The 22,814-nt window shown below is 38.7% G+C and overlaps 1 pseudogene; it reads left to right on the top strand.

Annotated features, from left to right (window-relative positions):
• The window catches only part of LOC115123794 (uncharacterized), a 92,875-nt pseudogene that overhangs the window by 27,051 nt on the left and 43,010 nt on the right, over positions 1–22,814 (top strand).

Here is a 22,814-nt window from a genome sequence, read left to right as displayed (position 1 = left end):
ATTAGTGTTGTGGTTTATTAGTGTTGTGGTTTAGTAGTGTTGTGGTTTATTAGTGTTGTGGTTTAGGTTTATTAGTGTTGTGGTTTATTAGTGTTGTGGTTTATTAGTGTTGGTTTATTAGTGTTTGGTATAGCAGTGTTGTGGTTTATTAGTGTGGTGGTTTAGTAGTGTGGTGGTTTATTAGTGTTGTGGTTTATTAGTGTTGTGGTTTAGTAGTGTTGTGGTTTATTAGTGTGGTGGTTTGTTAGTGTTGTGGTTGGTTTATTAGTGTTGTGGTTTAGCAGTGTTGTGGTTTATTAGTGTTGTAGTTTCTTAGTGTTGTGGTTTATTCGTGTTGTGGTTTATTAGTGTTGTAGTTTCTTAGTGTTGTGGTTTATTAGTGTTGTGGTTTATTAGTGTTGTGGTTTATTAGTGTTGTGGTTTAGTAGTGTTGTGGTTTATTAGTGTTGTGGTTTTTATTAGTGTTGTGGTTTAGTAGTGTTGTGGTTTATTAGTGTGGTGGTTTAGTAGTGTGGTGGTTTATTAGTGTGGGGTTTATTAGTGTTGTGGTTTAGTAGTGTGGTGGTTTATTAGTGTTGTGGTTTAGTAGTGTGGTGGTTTATTAGTGTTGTGGTTTATTAGTGTCGTAGTTTATTAGTGCTGTGGTATAGCAGTGTTGTGGTTTATTAGTGTTGTGGTTTAGTAGTGTTGTGGTTTATTAGTGTGGTGGTTTATTAGGGTTGTAGTTTCTTAGTGTTGTGGTTTATTAGTGTTGTGGTGGTTTATTAGTGTTGTGGTGGTTTATTGGTGTTGTGGTTTAGTAGTGTTGTGGTTTATTCGTGTTGTGGTTTATTAGTGTTGTAGTTTCTTAGTGTTGTGGTTTATTAGTGTTGTGGTGGTTTATTAGTGTTGTGGTTTATTAGTGTTGTGGTTTAGTAGTGTTGTGGTTTATTTATTGTGGTTTAGTAGTGTTGGTTTATTAGTGTTGTGGTTTATTAGTGGTGTGGTGGTTATTAGTTTTGTGGTTTATTAGTGTGGTGGTTTATTAGTGTTGCAGTTTACTAGTGTTGTGGTTTATTAGTGTGGTGGTTTAGTAGTGTTGTGGTTTATTGGTGTTGTAGTTTCTTAGTGTTGTGGTTTATTAGTGTTGTGGTGGTTTATTAGTGTTGTGGTGGTTTATTAGTGTTGTGGTGGTTTATTAGTGTTGTGGTGGTTTATTAGTGTTGTGGTTTAGTAGTGTTATGGTTTATTAGTGTTGTGGTGGTTCAGTAGTGTTGTGGTGTATTAGTGTGGTGGTTTATTAGTGTTGTAGTTTATTATCGTTATGGTTTATTAGTGTTGTGGTGGTTCAGTAGTGTTGTGGTGTATTAGTGTTGTGGTTTATTAGTGTGGTGGCTTATTAGTTTTGTGGTTTATTAGTGGTGTGGTTCTTAGTGTTGTAGTTCATTGGTGTTGTGGTTTATTAGTGTGGTGGTTTATTAGTGTTGTGGCTTATTAGTGTGGTGGTTTATTAGTGTTGTGGTTTAGTAGTGTTGTGGTTTATTACTGTTGTGGTTTATTAGTGTTGTGGTTTATTAGTGGTGTGGTTCTTAGTGTTGTAGTTCATTGGTGTTGTGGTTTATTAGTGTGGTGGTTTATTACTGTTGTGGTTTATTAGTGTTGTGGTTTATTACTGTTGTGGTTTATTAGTGTTGTGGTTTATTAGTGTTGTGGTTTATTAGTGTGGTGGCTTATTAGTGTTGTGGTTTATTAGTGGTGTGGTTCTTAGTGTTGTAGTTCATTGGTGTTGTGGTTTATTAGTGTGGTGGTTTATTAGTGTTGTGGCTTATTAGTGTGGTGGTTTATTAGTGTTGTGGTTTATTAGTGGTGTGGTTCTTAGTGTTGTAGTTCATTGGTGTTGTGGTTTATTAGTGTGGTGGTTTATTACTGTTGTGGTTTATTAGTGTTGTGGTTTATTCGTGTTGTGGTTTATTAGTGTTGTGGTTTATTACTGTTGTGGTTTATTAGTGTTGTGGTTGTTCAGTAGTGTTCTGATGACCAGGTGGCGAATCGCATCTCTGCATGTCTGGCAGACATATCAGTGTGGATGACGGATCACCACCTCAAGCTGAACCTCGGCAAGACGGAGCTGCTCTTCCTCCCGGGGAAGGACTGCCCGTTCCATGATCTTGCCATCACGGTTGACAACTCCATTGTGTCCTCCTCCCAGAGCGCTAAGAACCTTGGTGTGATCCTGGACAACACCCTGTCGTTCTCAACTAACATCAAGGCGGTGGCCCGTTCCTGTAGGTTCATGCTCTACAACATCCCCAGAGTATGACCCTGCCTCACACAGGAAGCGGCGCAGGTCCTAATCCAGGCACTTGTCATCTCCCGTCTGGATTACTGCAACTCGCTGTTGGCTGGGCTCCCTGCCTGTGCCATTAAACCCCTACAACTCATCCAGAACGCCGCAGCCCGTCTGGTGTTCAACCTTCCCAAGTTCTCTCACGTCACCCCGCTCCTCTGCTCCCTCCACTGGCTTCCAGTTGAAGCTCGCATCCGCTACAAGACCATGGTGCTTGCCTACGGAGCTGTGAGGGGAACGGCACCTCAGTACCTCCAGGCTCTGATCAGGCCCTACACCCAAACAAGGGCACTGCGTTCATCCACCTCTGGCCTGCTCGCCTCCCTACCACTGAGGAAGTACAGTTCCCGCTCAGCCCAGTCAAAACTGTTCGCTGCTCTGGCCCCCCAATGGTGGAACAAACTCCCTCACGACGCCAGGACAGCGGAGTCAATCACCACCTTCCGGAGACACCTGAAACCCCACCTCTTTAAGGAATACCTAGGATAGGATAAAGTAATCCTTCTCACCACCCCCCTTAAAAGATTTAGATGCACTATTGTAAAGTGGCTGTTCCACTGGATGTCATAAGGTGAACGCACCAATTTGTAAGTCGCTCTGGATAAGAGCGTCTGCTAAATGACTTAAATGTAAATGTAAAATGTAATGTGTTGTGGTTTATTAGTGTTGTAGTTTATTGGTGTTGTGGTTTATTAGTGTGGTGGTTTATTGGTGTTGTGGCTTATTAGTGTGGTGGTTTATTAGTGTTGTGGTTTAGTAGTGTTGTGGTTTATTAGTGTTTTGGTGGTTTATTAGTGTTGTGGTTTAGTAGTGTTGTGTTTTATTAGTGTTGTGGTTTATTAGTGTTGTGTTTTATTAGTGTGGTGGTTTAGTAGTGTTGTGGTTTATTAGTGTTGTGTTTTATTAGTGGTGTGGTGGTTAAGTAGTTTTGTGGTTTATTAGTGTGGTGGTTTATTAGTGTGTGTGGTGGTTAAGTAGTTTTGTGGTTTATTAGTGTGGTGGTTTATTAGTGTGGTGGTTTATTAGTGTTGTGGTGGTTTATTAGTGTGGTGGTTTATTAGTGTGGTGGTTAAGTTAGTTTTGGTGGTTTATTAGTGTGGTGGTTTAGTAGTGTTGTGGTTTATTAGTGTTGTGTTTTATTAGTGGTGTGGTGGTTAAGTGTGGTTTATTAGTGTTGTGGTTTATTAGTGTGGTGGTTTATTAGTGTGGTGGTTTATTAGTGTTGTGGTTTATTAGTGTTATGGTTTATTAGTGTTGTGGTGGTTTAGTAGTGTTGTGGTTTATTAGTGTTGTGGTGGTTTATTAGTGTTGTGGTTTATTAGTGTGGTGGTTTATTAGTGTGGTGGTTTATTAGTGTTGCAGTTTATTAGTATTGTGGTTTATTAGTGTTGTGGTTTAGTAGTGTTATGGTTTATTAGTGTTATGGTTTATTAGTGTTGTGGTTTATTAGTGTGGTGGTTTATTAGTGTTATGGTTTATTAGTGTTATGGTTTATTAGTGTTGTGGTTTATTAGTGTGGTGGTTTATTAGTGTTGTGGCTTATTAGTGTTGTGGCTTATTAGTGTGGTGGTTTATTAGTGTTTTGGTGGTTTATTAGTGTCGTAGTTTATTAGTGTTGTGGTTTATTAGTGTTGTGGTTTATTAGTGTTGTGGTTTCTTAGTGTTGTAGTTTATTGGTGTTGTTAGGTTTTATTAGTGTTATGTTTATTAGTGTTATGGTTTATTAGTGTTGTGGCTTATTAGTGTGGTGGTTTATTAGTGTTTTGGTGGTTTATTAGTGTCGTAGTTTATTAGTGTTGTAGTTTATTAGTGTTGTGGTTTAGTAGTGTTGTGGTTTATTAGTGTGGTGTTTATTGGTGTTGTGGTTTATTAGTGTGGTGGTTTATTAGTGTTGTGGCTTATTAGTGTGGTGGTTTATTAGTGTTTTGGTGGTTTATTAGTGTCGTAGTTTATTAGTGTTGTAGTTTATTAGTGTTGTGGTTTAGTAGTGTTGTGGTTTATTAGTGTTGTGGTTTATTAGTGTTGTGGTTTATTAGTGTTGTGGCTTATTAGTGTGGTGGTTTATTAGTGTTTTGGTGGTTTATTAGTGTTGTGGTTTATTAGTGTTGTGGTTTATTAGTGTGGTGGTTTATTAGTGTTGTGGCTTATTAGTGTGGTGGTTTATTAGTGTTGTGGTTTATTAGTGTTGTAGTTTATTAGTGTTGTGGTTTATTTGTTTTGTGGTTTAGTAGTGTTGTGGTTTATTGGTGTTGTGGTTTATTAGTGTTGTGGTTTAGTAGTGTTGTGGTTTATTAGTTTTGTGGTTTATTAGTGTGGTGGTTTATTAGTGTGTTGGTTTAGTAGTGTTGTGGTTTATTAGTTTTGTGGTTTATTAGTGTTGTGGTTTATTTACTGTGGTGGATTATTAGTGTTGTGGTTTATTAGTGTGGTGGTTTATTAGTGTGGTGGTGTATTAGTGTTGTGGTGGATTATTAGTGTTGTGGTTTCTTAGTGTTGTGGTTTATTAGTGTTTTAGTCTATTGGTGTTGTCGCTCCCCTGAATAAATAAAACAAATTAAACACGTCTCTCACTGCCCCCTCTATATTTTCAAAACATTCATTGTTGTCTTTCTATTTGACAATCTGAAACTTCTTCCTGTTTCTCTCATGCTTTCTATTTGACAATCTGAAACTGCTTCCTGTTTCTTTCATGCTTTCTATTTGACAATCTGAAACTGCTTCCTGTTTCTCTCCTCCTTTCTATTTGACAATCTGAAACTGCTTCCTGTTTCTCTCGTGCTTTCTATTTCTTACATTTTCTTTCTCAATATTTTATTCTCTCCTTTCCCTATTTCTCTTTCTCTCTGTCCATCTCTATCTTTTAACACTAAGGTCAGTCATCACGCGCTCTGCTCTCGGGGATTAGGCTCTAGGCATACATTTACTCTGTGTTTATGACTTTAGCTTAGCAGGGGCATGTGTACCGTCACCTCCAAAAAGTTTGGGTACCCTTGATAAAGATGAGTACAAATGACTGTAAAAAAAATATTATATGAATACTGAGCTATATTGTAGGCTAACAAAATAATCTAACTCTACTTTTTTTTCGCCGTGTACAATACGGCTCAGTATTTGTATTTTAAATTGTATACAGTCTATTCTTGCTCAACTTTATCAAGGGTGCCAATAGTTTTGGAGGTGAATGCCTATGAGACTGTCAGGTGTTCTCAAAACAGAAACTCCTACCTTGTAATCTGCTTTACAGTAAATACTGTAACCACCTATAACACAGTGGAGGGGGGCGATTAAAGAACGATTCTCTGGAGTGTTAATGTTCTTGACAGGTGAGGAGGACAAACAAGGAGAGAGAGAGTGAAAGAGAGAGAGAAGGGGGAAAAAGGAGAGGGAGTGAGAGAGTAAGAGAGAGAGTGGGCAGAGAGAGAGAGTGGGTTAGATTCATGGGAGAGTGAGAGAGAGAGAGAGAGAGAGAGAGAGAGAGAGATGTGAGAGAGGGGAGAGAGAGAGATAGGGGAGGGATAGATAGGGAGGGAGAGAGAGAGAGAGAGAGTGGAAAGATATTGGAGAGTGAGAGATGTGAGAGAGGGGGAGAGAGAGAGAGATAGGGGAGAGTGAGAGAGGGGGAGAGAGAGAGAGATAGGGGAGAGTGAGAGACAGAGAGAGAGAGAGAGAGAGAGAGAGTGGAAAGATATTGGAGAGTGAGAGGGGGAGAGAGTGCTCCTATGTATGCGTGCATGTCTGTGTCTGTGTGCACGTGTACACATGCACTGTGTGTGTGTTTGTGACTCGTGAGAGAGTTGATAACAGTTGTGTAATCTGTACTTGTTGAGTATTATTCCGAGAGCACCTATTTTAAAAGGATTAGCCCCCTTTTTTTCAATTTTCGACCTAAAACGACAAACTCAAATCTAACTGCCTGTAGCTCAGACATTTAGTACGGCCATTTAGTACGGCCATTTAGTACGGTCATTTAGTATGGCCATTTAGTATGGTCATTTAGTACGGTCATTTAGTATGGTCATTTAGTACGGCCATTTAGTATGGTCATTTAGTACGGTCATTTAGTATGGTCATTTAGTACGGTCATTTAGTATGGCCATTTAGTACGGTCATTTAGTATGGTCATTTAGTATGGTCATTTAGTATAGTCATTTAGCCATTTAAGATGGCGCCGAAGAGAATGGCTTTCGTTCGTTTTTTTGTGTTGTTTTTTACTTATTTTTTTAACTTATTTTGTACATAATGTTACTACAACCATCTCTTATGACCGAAAAAAAAATTCTGGACATCAGAACTGGCATTACTCACCACAAACTGGTAGAATCTTTTTCTTTTAACAAGTCCTTTAATGAGTCCAACAAGAAAGATATTCTGCTCTCCAGGGAACAGGGCCAAATCCCTGTCATTTGCGTGAAGAAAAGACTGAGGGAAAAAGGAAGCAGATCAGGCAGCCTTCTGAAATCCGTAGGCGAGTGATTAAACTCCCACTGCTATCAATTGTACTTGCTAACATGCAATCACTGGAAAATAAAACTGATGATCTACGATTACAATGATCATACCAACAAGACATTAAAAACTGTAATATCTTATGTTTCACCGAGTCGTGGCTGAACGGCGACACAGATAATATACAGCTGGAGGGATTTTCAAATCACTGGCAGAACAGAGAAGCTACGTCTGGTAAGACGAGGGGTGGGGGTGTGTTTATTTGTCAATTATTGCTGGAGCGCAATGTCTAATATTAAGGAAGTCTCAAGGTATTACTCACCTGAGGTAGAGTACCTCATGATAAGCTGTAGACCACCTTATCTACCAAGAGAGTCTATATTATTCGTAGCCATCTATTTACCACCAAAGACCAGTGCTGGCACTAAGACCGCACTCAACAAACTCTATAAGGCCATGAGCAAACAAGAAAATGCTCACCCAAAAGGGACACTCCTAGTGTTTGGGAACTTTAACACAGGCGAACTTAAATCTGTTTTCCAAATTTTTACCAGCATGTCACATGTGCAAGCAGAGGAAAAATAACTCTAGATCATCTTTACTCCACACACAGAGATGCATACAAAGCTGTCCCTACAAAGCTGTCCCCCTATCCTCCTGATTCCTGCTTACAAGAAAAAACTAAAGCAGGAAGTACCAGTGACTTGCTCACTAAGGAAATGGTCAGATGAAGCAGATGCTAAGCTAAAGGTCTGTTTTGCTAGCACAGACTGGAATATGTTCCCGGGATTAATCCAATGGCATTGAGGAGTACACCAACTCAGTCATCAGCTTCATCAATAAGTGCATCGACAACGTCGTCCCCATAGTCACCGTAAGTACATATCCCAACCAGAAGCCATGGATACAGGCAACATCTGCATCAACCTGAAGGCTAGAGCTGCCGCTTTCAAGGAGCGGTAGCTCCTATGCCCTCAGACGAACCATCAAACAAGCAAAGCGTCAAACACAGGATTTAGATTGAATCCTACTACACTGGCTCTGATGCTCATCGCATGTGGCAGGGCTTGAAAACTATGATGGACTACAAAGGGAAACCTAGACGTGAGCTGCCAAGTGACTCAAGCCTACCAGACGAGCTAAATGCCTTTTATGCTCGCTTCGAGGCAAGCAACACTGAAGCATGCTTGAGAGCACCAGCTGTTCTGGAGGACTGTGTGATAACACTCTCGGTAGATGTGGGCAAGATCTTTAAACAGGTCAACATTCACAAAGCCGCCGGCCCAGATGGATTACCAGGACGTGTACTCAGAGCATGCATGGACCAACTGGCAAGTGTCTTCACTGACATTTTCAACCTCTATTCTACTGTAGTGGTGTAGTATAGTAAACACTATTCTACTGTAGTGGTGTAGTATAGTAAACACTATTCTACTGTAGTGATGTAGTATAGTAAACACTATTCTACTGTAGTGGTGTAGTATAGTAAACACTATTCTACTGTAGTGGTGTAGTATAGTAAACACTATTCTATTCCCTCGTTCGGTTATCCTCTACCTTCTCCCCTCTCTCTGTTATCCTCTACCTTCTCCTCACTCTCTGTTATCCTCTACCTTCTCCTCACTATCTGTTATCCTCTACCTTCTCCTCTCTCTCTGTTATCCTCTACCTTCTCCTCTCTCTCTGTTATCCTCTACCTTCTCCTCTCTCTCTGTTCTCCTCTACCTTCTCCTCACTCTCTGTTATCCTCTACCTTCTCCTCTCTCTCTGTTCTCCTCTACCTTCTCCTCACTCTCTGTTATCCTCTACCTTCTCCTCTCTCTCTGTCTGTTCTCCTCTACCTTCTCCTCACTCTCTGTTATCCTCTACCTTCTCCTCACTCTCTGTTATCCTCTACCTTCTCCTCTCTCTCTGTTATCCTCTACCTTCTCCTCTCTCTCTGTTATCCTCTACCTTCTCCTCTCTCTCTGTTCTCCTCTACCTTCTCCTCTCTCTCTCTGTTATCCTCTACCTTCTCCTCACTCTCTGTTATCCTCTACCTTCTCCTCTCTCTCTGTTATCCTCTACCTTCTCCTCTCTCTCTGTTCTGCTCCTCCTTCTCCTAGCTTTCTTGTTATCCTAACCTTCTCTCATATCTCTCTTCTTTGTCATTATAATTCCCCCCTCTGCCCCTGTCCTTATCGTTCTCCTTTCTCCTCCCCTACCTCTTTCCCCCTTTCGTCTGTCATGTACTGTTGTTTCCTGGCCTCTCCTCTCCTCTCCTCTCCTCTCCTCTCCTCTCCTCTCCTCTCTCCTCTTCCCTTCCCTTCCCTTCTCTTCTCTTCTCTTCTCTTCTCTTCTCTTCTCTTCTCTTCCCCTCCTCTCCTCTCCTCTCTCTCTCCTCTCCTCTCCTCTCCTCTCCTCTCCTCTCCTCTCCTCTTCCCTTCTCTTCTCTTCTCTTCTCTTCCTCTCCTCTCCTCTCCTCTCCTCTTCTCTTCTCTTCTCTTCTCTTCCTCTCCTCTCCTCTCCTCTCCTTTCCTCTCCTCTCCTCTCCTCTCCTCTCCTCCTCTCTTCTCTTCCCTTCCCCTCTCTTCTCTCCTCTCCTCTCCTCTCCTCTCCTCTCCTTCCCTGGTGTCCACTATGGAGGGTGTCTGGTTTTGAGTTATGTAAATACCATATCATGACTCATAATCCTGTGATCCCAGTTATTAAACAGACCTGTCCGATGGGCAGACATAACTCTCACAGGAGCATTGTGATTCTATACGTAGTATGTTCTCCTTGTGTAAGGAGAAAACACTGAGTGGAATATGACAGAGTGAGCTACAAAAGTATTGGGACAGTGTTTTGAAATGAAACGACTAAGATGTTAAAGTGCAGACTGTTGGCTTTAATTTGAGGGGATTTTCACCCACATCAGGTGAATAGTTTACAAATTACAGCACGTTGCACATGGTCCCACCCATTTTAGGGAAACGAAAGTATTGGGAAAAACGCTCTTATATTTAACTAGGCAAGTCAGGAACAAATTCTTCTTTACAATGACGACCTACCCCGGAAAACACTGGGCCAATTGTGCCCCACGGGACTCCCCATCACAGCCAGATGTGATTCAGCCTGGATTTGAACCAGGGACTGCAGTGTCACCTCTTGCACTGAGATGCAGTGTCTTCGACAGCTGTGCCACTCGGGAGCCCGATAGAAACATCAATTTGTTGAAAATCCTCGCTTGTTTGCATAGTCAGCTTACAAACATATCTGACACACACACTTACCCCACCAGACATGTCACCAGGGGTCTTTTCACAGTCCCCAGGTCCAGAACACACTTACCCCACCAGACATGTCACCAGGGGTCTTTTCACAGTCCCCAAATCCAGAACATATTCCAGAAAGTGAACAGTATTATATAGAGCCATTATTGCATGGAACTTCCTTCCATCTCATAATGCTCAAGTGAACAGCAATCCTGGTTTCAAAAAGCAGATAAAGCAACACCTCACGGCACAACGCCTCTCCCCTATTGGACCTAGTTTGTGTGTCTGTATTGATATGTAGGCTGCGTGTGCCATTTGGAAACCAATATATAATGTATGTCAGGGCTGCCCAACCATCAAGATGAATTGTCAGATTCAACAGAAGATCTCTTTGTTTCTTGGGACCAAGAACAATCATCTCTGTTAAAAGTAGAACGTTCGCAGCTACCCACTGTCTGAAACGCAGGCTTCCAGCGAGGGCAATTTTGGGGCTTCTGTTACGGCTCTCGTCTTAATGAGGATCGGACCAAAGTGCAGCCTGGTAAGTGTTCATGATTTTTATTGATCAAAACACTCGAACAAAATAACAAAGTGTAAAATGAACAGTTCTGTAAAGCAAATAAACTATACAGAAAACAACTACCCACAAAACACAGGCAGGGAAAAGGCTGCCTAAATATGATTCCCAATCAGAGACAACGATAGACAGCTGCCTCTGATTGGGAACCACACTCGGCAAAAAACAAAGAAATAGAAAACATAGAAATAAAGAAACTAGAATGCCCACCCTGGTCACACCCTGGCCTAACCAAAGTGAGAATAAAAGCCTCTCTATGGCCAGGGCATGACAACTGCACCATGTTTCATCGAAATCTGAAGAGGATTGGACTGAAAACCTACAGGACAGTAGATCTCCAGGAAGAGGCTGAGGCTGAAAACCCACAGGACAGTAGATCTCCAGGAAGAGGGTTGGACTGTAAACCCACAGGACAGTAGATCTCCAGGAAGAGGGTTGGACTGAAAACCCACAGGACAGTAGATCTCCAGGAAGAGGGTTGGACTGAAAACCCACAGGACAGTAGATCTCCAGGAAGAGGGTTGGACTGAAAACCCACAGGACAGTAGATCTCCAGGAAGAGGGTTGGACTGTAAACCCACAGGACAGTAGATCTCCAGGAAGAGGGTTGGACTGAAAACCCACAGGACAGTAGATCTCCAGGAAGAGGGTTGGACTGAAAACCCACAGAACAGTAGATCTCCAGGAAGAGGGTTGGACTGAAAACCCACAGGACAGTAGATCTCCAGGAAGAGGGTTGGACTGTAAACCCACAGGACAGTAGATCTCCAGGAAGAGAGTTAGACTGATAACCTACATGACAGTAGATCTCCAGGAAGAGAGTTGGACTGATAACCTACAGGACAGTAGATCTCCAGGAAGAGAGTTGGACTGATAACCTACAGGACAGTTGTCACGTTCTGACCTTAGTTCCTTTTTTATGTCTTTGTGTTAGGTTGGTCAGGGCGTGAGTTGGGGTGGGTAGTCTATGTTCCTTTTTCTATGTTGCTATATTTCTATGTGTTTGGCCTAGTATGGTTCTCAATCAGAGGCAGGTGTCGTTCGTTGTCTCTGATTGAGAATCATACTTAGGTAGTCTGTTTTCTCCATTTTGGTTGTGGGTGTTTAATTTCTGTTTGGTGTCTGTTCACCTGGCAGAACTGTTTCGTTTTCTCTTCGTTGTTATTTTGTGTAGTGTTCAGTTTTTCAATTAAAATATGACGAACACTTACCACGCTGCATTTTGGTCCTCCTCTCCTTCCACCAACGAGAATCGTTACAACAGTAGATCTCCAGGAAGATGGTTGGGCTGTAAACCCACAGGACAGTAGATCTCCAGGAAGATGGTTGGACTGTAAACCCACAGGACAGTAGATCTCCAGGAAGATGGTTGGGCTGTAAACCCACAGGACAGTAGATCTCCAGGAAGATGGTTGGACTGTAAACCCACAGGACAGTAGATCTCCAGGAAGATGGTTGGGCTGTAAACCCACAGGACAGTAGATCTCCAGGAAGATGGTTGGACTGTAAACCCACAGGACAGTAGATCTCCAGGAAGATGGTTGGGCAGTAAACCCACAGGACAGTAGATCTCCAGGAAGATGGTTGGGCAGCCCTGTAGTTCTGTCCTTGAGCTGTCCATGTCTATAAATGTTCTGTATTATGTTCCCTGTTTTGTTTGGACTCCAGGAAGAATAGCTGCTGCTTTTGCTTTTCCCTATAAAATCCCGAATATCAAATACCCAGGATCACACAGGACACCAGATAAGACAGGAGAATTACACCAGATAGGACAGACTGACCCTAGACCCCCCCCCCGGCACATAACCTATTGCAGCAATGATACTGGAGACTGAGACGGGGGGGGGGGGGGTCAGGGGACACCGTGGCCCTGTCTGAAGTTACCCCAGGACAAGGCCATTCCCAGGCAGGATATAATCTTTTTCAAAGCACATATCCCCCACAGCACCAGAGGGATATCAACAGACCACTAACTTACTACCCTGAGACAAAGCAGAGTATAACAAATATCTCCACCGCCGCACGTTCCCATGAAGGTGCGAAATCAGATCACGTCAGTGGTTCAGCCCTCTCAAGTTGAGTGTAAAAATACCCTGGCATGACGTGATGCACCCTTCTTAGGGACGATGTGGGAGAGACGGTCTTCTTAGAGCTGAAATACCTTGGGGCTGGAGTTATAGCATATTGGTCTCTCCAAAAGCTATCATATTTAATAGTTACATAATATTGCACAGAAAGGGCTCTCCAAAAGATGTAACTTAATTAATAGTCATATCATTTTGCATAAAAAGGTCTCTCCAAAAGCTATCATATTTAATAGTTACATAATATTGCACAGAAAGGGCTCTCCAAAAGATGTAACTTAATTAATAGTCATATCATTTTGCACAAAGGTCTCTCCAAAAGATGTAACTTAATTAATAGTCATATCATTTTGCACAGAAAGGTCTCTCCAAAAGATGTAACTTAATTAATAGTCATATCATTTTGCACAGAAAGGGCTCTCCAAAACATGTAACATATTCAAGAGTTAAATCATATCGCAAAGAAATATATATATATTTTTTTATTTAACTAGGCAAGTCAGTAAAGAATCAATTCTTATTTACAATCACAACCTACCAGGGAACAGTGGGTTAACTTCCTTGTTCAGGGGAACAGTGGGTTAACTTCCTTGTTCAGGGGAACAGTGGGTTAACTTCCTTGTTCAGGGGAACAGTGGGTTAACTTCCTTGTTCAGGGGAACAGTGGGTTAACTTCCTTGTTCAGGGGAACAGTGGGTTAACTTCCTTGTTCAGGGGAACAGTGGGTTAACTTCCTTGTTCAGGGGAACAGTGGGTTAACTTCCTTGTTCAGGGGAACAGTGGGTTAACTGCCTTGTTCAGGGGAACAGTGGGTTAACTTCCTTGTTCAGGGACAGAATGGCACAGTTTTACCTTGTCAGCTCAGGGATTCAATCCCGCAAACCTCAAGGTCTAACATCATCAACTGTGAGATGCTCTAGGGAGAATGTAAAGGCTACAACTGTGTCCCAAATGACACCCTGTTCCCTATATAGTGCACTACTTTAGACCAGAGCCCTATGGCACACCTATTCCCTATATAGTGCAATACTTTAGACCAGAGCCCTATGGCACCCTATTCTCTATATAGTGCAATACTTTAGACCAGAGTTCTATGGCACCCTATTCCTTAAATAGTGCACTACCTTAGACCAGGGCTGGCACCCTATTCCCTATAGAGTGCAAAACTTTTCACACTACAGGGATGTGAGTATTTGATCACTCGGGATCAACCACTAACTAGAGGATATTATAAACCCTCTGCATGTCATCCCATGTTTGATATCTCTGGCTAAAGGATAAAAGAGGAAGTCAAACATCCTATAGTGTAAAGGTCACATATAAAGAGCAGTCAAGCATCTTGTACTGTAAAGGTCTCATATAAAGAGCAGTCAAGCATCTTGTACTGTAAAGATCTCATATAATGAGCAGTCAAGCATCTTGTACTGTAAAGATCTCACATAAAGAGCAGTCAAGCATCTTGCACTGTAACGATCTCACCTGGAGCTTCTCCTCTGACACACAGACATCTGGCTCAGTAGCATCAGATACCAGCTGGAGCTTCTCCTCTGACACATAGACATCTGGCTCAGTAGCATCAGATAGCAGCTGGAGCTTCTCCCCTGACACATAGACATCTGTCTCAGTAGCATCTGTTGCCCTTTTTGTGAAGAACATGCAGACAGTTTTTTTCACATTGAAATGCAGACATGAGTCACTGAGCCACTTTGTAACCTGGACGATTACAGTAGTGAGTCACTGAGCCACTTTGTAACCTGGACCATTACAGTAGTGAGTCACTGAGTCACTTTGTAACCTGGACCATTACAGTAGTGAGTCACTGAGTCACTTTGTAACCTGGACCATTACAGTAGTGAGTCACTGTGTAACCTGGACCATTACAGTAGTGAGTCACTGAGCCACTTTGTAACCTGGACCATTACAGTAGTGAGTCACTGTGTAACCTGGACCATTACAGTAGTGAGTCACTGAGCCACTTTGTAACCTGGACCATTACAGTAGTGAGTCACTGAGCCACTTTGTAACCTGGACCAATACAGTAGTGAGTCACTGAGCCACTTTGTAACCTGGACCATTACAGTAGTGAATCACTGAGTCACTTTGTAACCTGGACCATTACAGTAGTGAGTCACTGAGTCACTTTGTAACCTGGACCATTACAGTAGTGAGTCACTGAGTCACTTTGTAACCTGGACCATTACAGTAGTGAGTCACTGAGCCACTTTGTAACCTGGACCATTACAGTAGTGAGTCACTGAGCCACTTTGTAACCTGGACCATTACAGTAGTGAGTCACTGAGCCACTTTGTAACCTGGACCAATACAGTAGTGAGTCACTGAGCCACTTTGTAACCTGGACCATTACAGTAGTGAATCACTGAGTCACTTTGTAACCTGGACCATTACAGTAGTGAGTCACTGTGTAACCTGGACCATTACAGTAGTGAGTCACTGAGCCACTTTGTAACCTGGACCATTACAGTAGTGAGTCACTGAACCTGGACCATTACAGTAGTGAGTCCTGGACCATTACAGTAGTGAGTCACTGAGCCACTTTGTAACCTGGACCATTACAGTAGTGAGTCACTGAGCCACTTTGTAACCTGGACCATTACAGTAGTGAGTCACTGAGTCACTTTGTAACCTGGACCATTACAGTAGTGAGTCACTGAGTCACCTGGACCATTACAGTAGTGAGTCACTGAGTCACTTTGTAACCTGGACCATTACAGTAGTGAGTCACTGAGCCACTTTGTAACCTGGACCATTACAGTAGTGAGTCACTGAGCCACTTTGTAACCTGGACCATTACAGTAGTGAGTCACTATGTAACCTGGACCATTATAGTAGTGAGTCACTGAGCCACTTTGTAACCTGGACCATTACAGTAGTGAGTCACTGAGCCACTTTGTAACCTGGACCATTACAGTAGTGAGTCACTGAGTCACTATGTAACCTGGACCATTACAGTAGTGAGTCACTGAGTCACTATGTAACCTGGACCATTACAGTAGTGAGTCACTATGTAACCTGGACCATTATAGTAGTGAGTCACTGAGCCACTTTGTAACCTGGACCATTACAGTAGTGAGTCACTGAGCCACTTTGTAACCTGGACCATTACAGTAGTGAGTCACTGAGCCACTTTGTAACCTGGACCATTACAGTAGTGAGTCACTGAGCCACTTTGTAACCTGGACCATTACAGTAGTGAGTTCTTGTGCAGCTTGTTGTTTTCTCTTTGCATGCACATATATCACTGTATCATCTGCATACATTTTAACTTCAGACTCAGTACAGACAAAAGGCAGATCATTAATGTACAGGCTGAACAGTATTGAGCCTTGTGGCACACCCACATCATAGCTAAGCGTGGGCGACAGCTCATTGCTCACTCTGACACATTGAGTTCTGCCTTCAAGGTATGATTTCATCCATCTCAAGGCATCGGGGGGGAGTTGAACTTGGACAATTTTGTGATGATAATCTCATGATTAACAGTATCAAAAGCCTTCCTTAGGTCCAGAAACACAGCCCCAACAACACCCCATTTAGTCCATCTTGGACGTCACAGTTTCCAGAAGATAGCAGTTGGTCGTTTCTGTGGAGTGTTTCGCTCTGAAGCCGAACTGCATGGAGTGTAATGTGAAGGGGCTGTTGTTGAGGTGGGCCATCAGTTGTCCTGCTACACACACAGAGTCAAGCCATCCTAATACTGTCAAGGTATTATAGACAGAGGATCAGCAGCAATGAAACTCTCATCTCTCTCTCAGGGGGCATTCTGTAGTATAAGAGCCTTCTGAAATACGAAGGCAGGACAGTAGCTGACTGCTATAAAAAACCTAGTCGTTCCGCGAGAGGGAATTGTAACAAGTGCGAACATCAGATTGTTGCTGTCTTTCGCAAAGTTAGGAATCGCCTTGGAAAAAATAGGTTATCGATGGTAAATTCTTTAATTTGAAAAGGGATTGTCTGGATAAATAAAGAGATGATAAACAGTGTGCGGATGGAAACTGTTGTTGTTGTTGTTGTTGTTGTGTGAACGAGTCATTATTTGGAAAACATCACAGGATGAATGAATAAATGAATCATTGAAACTGCGAACGTTTTATTTTATTTGTGAAGGTGTCATGTCAGAGAAGAGCCCGGAAGGTGGAGGGAGGCATTTTCTTTGTAAGTATGAACACGGCAATGTGGGCCAGGGTCAAAGGTTATGTCCGTGATGATCGGCGGTCACCTCTAACCTTTGACCTTTTATTAACCTCCTTTGAAATGTACGCATGACCCTCTGGACTAACCAACGTTTTGTGAGCAACGACTTCTATCGCTAAACCATTATGGGTTAGTGGTCAAACATGGAAGGAAAAAGCAATGGCTAGTTATTAAGGATGCCTCAGCAAGTCTGATAAGATACTATATCACCTGTGTATATGCATTTTTAAGAGGTTTTGTGTGAAGGTCAAATGCATGCGTTTCATGTATAATACACAGGTTGATTTGATAAAAGCTTTCCCAATGCAAATTTTTTGTTGTTGTAGCCATACGAATTCGATTGGTTTTCTCCGTGTTTTATCCTGTTAATAAATATTAGCCATGATCAGTAGTGACTGTCAGTAAAAACCACACGTTTTTAACTACCAATTGACCGTTCGTTCCCCTCAGTTTGATAAGCTACTTTTTCGTATCATTCCAATGTAATTGTTTACTTGAATTTGTTTCCTCTAAGTCGATTCTGTCGCTTCCATGTGGTTGTTGCTGAGGATCACTAGTAGAAGTGGATTATGTTTCATGTAATACAAATTGGACGCTAACTAAAGAACTATGGAGCACAGATCAAACTGTTTTGATCCTGACAGATCGCACAATACTTGTTGTTGTTATCACACAGTTCCATGTTCAATGTGGGCAGTAGGGAATACATTATATTTATACTATTATATACTATAGGGTATACAGTATATTAATACTATAATATACTATAGGGAATACATTATATTTATACTATTATATACTATAGGGTATACAGTATATTAATACTATAATATACTATAGGGAATACATTATATTTATACTATTATATACTATAGGGAATACAGTATATTTATACTATAATACATTATAGGGTATACAGTATATTTATACTATTATATACTATAGGGAATACAGTATATTTATACTATAATACATTATAGGGTATACAGTATATTTATACTATTATATACTATAGGGTATACATTATATTTATACTATTATATACTATAGGGTATACATTATATTTATACTATTATATACTATAGGGTATACAGTATATTTATATTTATACTATTATATATATATACGTATATTTATACTATTATATACTATAGGGTATATATTATATTATATACTATTATATATAATATATTTATACTATAGGGTATTTATACTATTATATACTATAGGTATACATTATATTTATACTATTATATACTATAGGGTATACATTATATTTATACTATTATATACTATAGGGTATACGGTATATTTATACTATTATATACTATAGGGTATATGGTATATTTATACTATTATATACTATAGGGTATACATTATATTTATACTATAATATACTATAGGGTATACATTATATTTATACTATAATACACTATAGGGTATACATTATAGTTATACTATTATATACTATAGGGTATACATTATATTTATACTATAATACACTATAGGGTATACAGTATATTTATACTATTATATACTATAGGGTATACATTATATTTATACTATAATACACTATAGGGTATACATTATATTTATACTATAATACACTATAGGGTATACACTATAGGGTATACAGTATATTTATACTATTATATACTATAGGGTATACAGTATATTTATACTATTATATACTATAGGGTATACAGTATATTTATACTATAATACATTATAGGGTATACAGTATATTTACACTATAATATACTATAGGGTATACAGTATATTAATACTATAATATACTATAGGGTATACAGTATATTTACACTATAATATACTATAGGGTATACAGTATATTAATACTATAATATACTATAGGGTATACAGTATATGTATTCTATAGGGTATACAGTATATTTATACTATAATATACTATAGGGTATACAGTATATTAATACTATAATATACTATAGGGTATACAGTATATTTATTCTATAGGGTATACAGTATATTAATACTATAATATACTATAGGGTATACAGTATATTTATTCTATAGGGTATACAGTATATTTATACTATAGGCTATACATTATATTTATACTGTAGGCTATACAGTATATTTATACTATAATACCCTATAGGGTATACAGTATATTTATACTATAATACATTATAGGGTATTTAGTATATTTATACTATAGGCTTATACTATAATACATTTATATACAGTATATTTATACTGTAGGCTATACAGTATATTTATACTATAATACACTATAGGTTATACAGTATATTTATACTATAATATACTATAGGGTATACAGTATATTTATACTATAATATACTATAGGGTATAGGGTATATTTATAATATAATACACTTTAGGCTATACAGTATATTTATACTATAATACACTATTAGAGTATACAGTATATTTATACTATAATACATTATAGGGTATACACTATTTTGTATACAGTATATTTATACTATAATACATTATAGGGTATACACTATAGGGTATACAGTATATTTATACTATAATATACTATAGGGTATACAGTATATTTATACTATAATACCCTATAGGGTATACAGTATATTTATACTATAATACACTATAGGGTATACAGTATATTGATACTATAATACACTATAGGGTATACATTATATTTATACTATAATACACTATAGCATATTTATACTATAATACACTATAGGGTATACAGTATATTTATACTATAATACACTATAGGGTATACAGTATATTTATACTATAATACATTATAGGGTATACACTATTTTGTATACAGTATATTTATACTATAATACATTATAGGGTATACACTATTGGGTATACAGTATATTTATACTATAATACATTATAGGGTATACACTATTTTGTATACAGTATATTTATACTATAATATACTATAGGGTATACAGTATATTTATTCTATAGGGTATACAGTATATTTATACTATAGGCTATACATTATATTTATACTGTAGGCTATACATTATATTTATACTATAATACCCTATAGGGTATACAGTATATTTATACTATAATACATTATAGGGTACAGTATATTTATACTATAGGCTATACAGTATATTTATACTGTAGGCTATACAGTATATTTATACTATAATACACTATAGGTTATACAGTATATTTATACTATAATATACTATAGGGTATACAGTATATTTATACTATAATATACTATAGGGTATAGGGTATATTTATAATATAATACACTTTAGGCTATACAGTATATTTATACTATAATACACTATTAGAGTATACAGTATATTTATACTATAATACATTATAGGGTATACTATAATACATTATAGGGTATACACTATTTTGTATACAGTATATTTATACTATAATACATTATAGGGTATACACTATAGGGTATACAGTATATTTATACTATAATATACTATAGGGTATACAGTATATTTATACTATAATACCCTATAGGGTATACAGTATATTTATACTATAATACACTATAGGGTATACAGTATATTGATACTATAATACACTATAGGGTATACAGCATATTTATACTATAATACACTATAGGGTATACAGTATATTTATACTATAATACATGATAGGGTATACACTATTTTGTATACAGTATATTTATACTATAATACATTATAGGGTATACACTATTTTGTATACAGTATATTTATACTATAATACATTATAGGGTATACACTATTGGGTATACAGTATATTTATACTATAATACATTATAGGGTATACACTATTTTGTATACAGTATATTTATACTATAATATACTATAGGGTATACAGTATATTTATACTATAATATACTATAGGGTATACAGTATATTTATACTATAATACACTTTAGGCTATATATAATATACTATAGGGTATACAGTATATTTATACTATAATACACTATAGGGTATACAGTATATTGATACTATAATACACTATAGGGTATACAGCATATTTATACTATAATACACTATAGGGTATACAGTATATTTATACTATAATACACTATAGGGTATACAGTATATTTATACTATAATACATTATAGGGTATACACTATTTTGTATACAGTATATTTATACTATAATACATTATAGGGTATACACTATTGGGTATACAGTATATTTATACTATAATACATTATAGGGTATACACTATTTTGTATACAGTATATTTATACTATAATATACTATAGGGTATACAGTATATTTATACTATAATATACTATAGGGTATACAGTATATTTATAACACTTTAGGCTATACAGTATATTTATACTATAATACACTATAGGCTATACAGTATATTTATACTATAATACACAATAGGGTATACAGTATATTTATGCTATAATACATTATAGGGTATATAGTATATTTATACTGTAATACACTATAGGGTATACAGTATATTCATACTATAAAACACTATAGGGTATACATTATTTTTATACTATAATACACTATTATAATACACCATTACAATTCTATGTCCAATAGTCTCCCAACATTACCATGGGTAATGAGTCAAACCATCGTTGTATTATTTTGTACGTAAAGGCTCTCCAACCCAATTTTTTTCTTTACAGGTAAAGATTTGTGAATACTTCCCTGAACATAAACGAGCTGTATTGTCTGAGTGTTTTTAAATGTAAGCATCGGGTTCTGAAACAGAGACAAATGTGAACACTTCTTTATCCACATTCCCACTTTATGTTCTAGCGTTGTGCCGATCAAATTCAAATTTAAAGGTGAACAGTATTTAAAGGGATTGCTTTTAGAAAAACCTCCTGATCAATTCTGTCTGACACACAATCAAATCAAATCAAATCAAATGTATTTATATAGCCCTTCGTACATCAGCTGATCTCTCAAAGTGCTGTACAGAAACCCAGCCTAAAACCCCAAACAGCAAGCAATGCAGGTGTAGAAGCACGATGGGTATGTTTTCGGCCGGTTTAATTAAATGTATTCAACATTCAACGGAGCCACACCCACATAGCTTGCCTTACCACACACCTGCATAAGATAAGTCTGAATACCAACTACTGAGAAGTGTTTAAATCAAAACGTGTGAAAAAAACATGACAAAAGCTCAACGTTTCTTTTTTTGCTGAATTCGTGTGCTCTGCATTCCTACACCCGATATATGGGTTGATCTGTGTGTTTACAATACAGTTTCATTCTCAGTAAGTGTGGTGGAGGACAAGGCCACATTGCATGCCTAAAATTGTATCACCTTTAACTGCCATTGTTTATAGGACCATTCAACCTTGACAGGAGTCATTGAGTTTGTACACTCATCCTGGAGTGTGTGTCTGTCTATTCACACACCTGTTTGTGTGTGTGTGTGTGTGTGTGTGTGTGTGTGTGTGTTTCTACAAATACTAACTCAATCTCTATAGTCACTAACTATAGGAAATCAGGTGATATATATCAGTGCGAGACTGTGTGTGTGTGTGTGTGTGTGGGTGCTTGAGAGAGAGAGGGAGAGCTCAGGACAGCCTGTGAGCTGTTAGACTCTCTCTCACACACACACACACACACACACACACACACACACACACACACACACACACACACACAAACACACACACACACACACACACACACAAAACACACACACACACACACACACACACACAATCGTGACCCTCTTTCCTGCCCTTTCCTGCCCTGCACCCTCTACCCTAGCGTCATCTGACTTCAACCCCAATGTGGGTGACTAATGCAGGGCGCCCTGCATGGAATGCCACCCCTCCCTCTCTCTCCCCTCTCCCATCTCCCATCTCCTCTCTCTCAACACACTCACACACACACACACGCATATGGAAAAGGTTGAGAAGATTACCACTCTGACATGATATATGTGAGTGTGTGTGTGTACA

This window comes from Oncorhynchus nerka, linkage group LG4 (genome assembly GCF_034236695.1).
Source record: "Oncorhynchus nerka isolate Pitt River linkage group LG4, Oner_Uvic_2.0, whole genome shotgun sequence".
Lineage (NCBI taxonomy): Eukaryota > Metazoa > Chordata > Actinopteri > Salmoniformes > Salmonidae > Oncorhynchus > Oncorhynchus nerka.
Note: the sequence above shows the minus strand (reverse complement) of the source record. Positions and strands in the feature narration are given on the sequence as shown.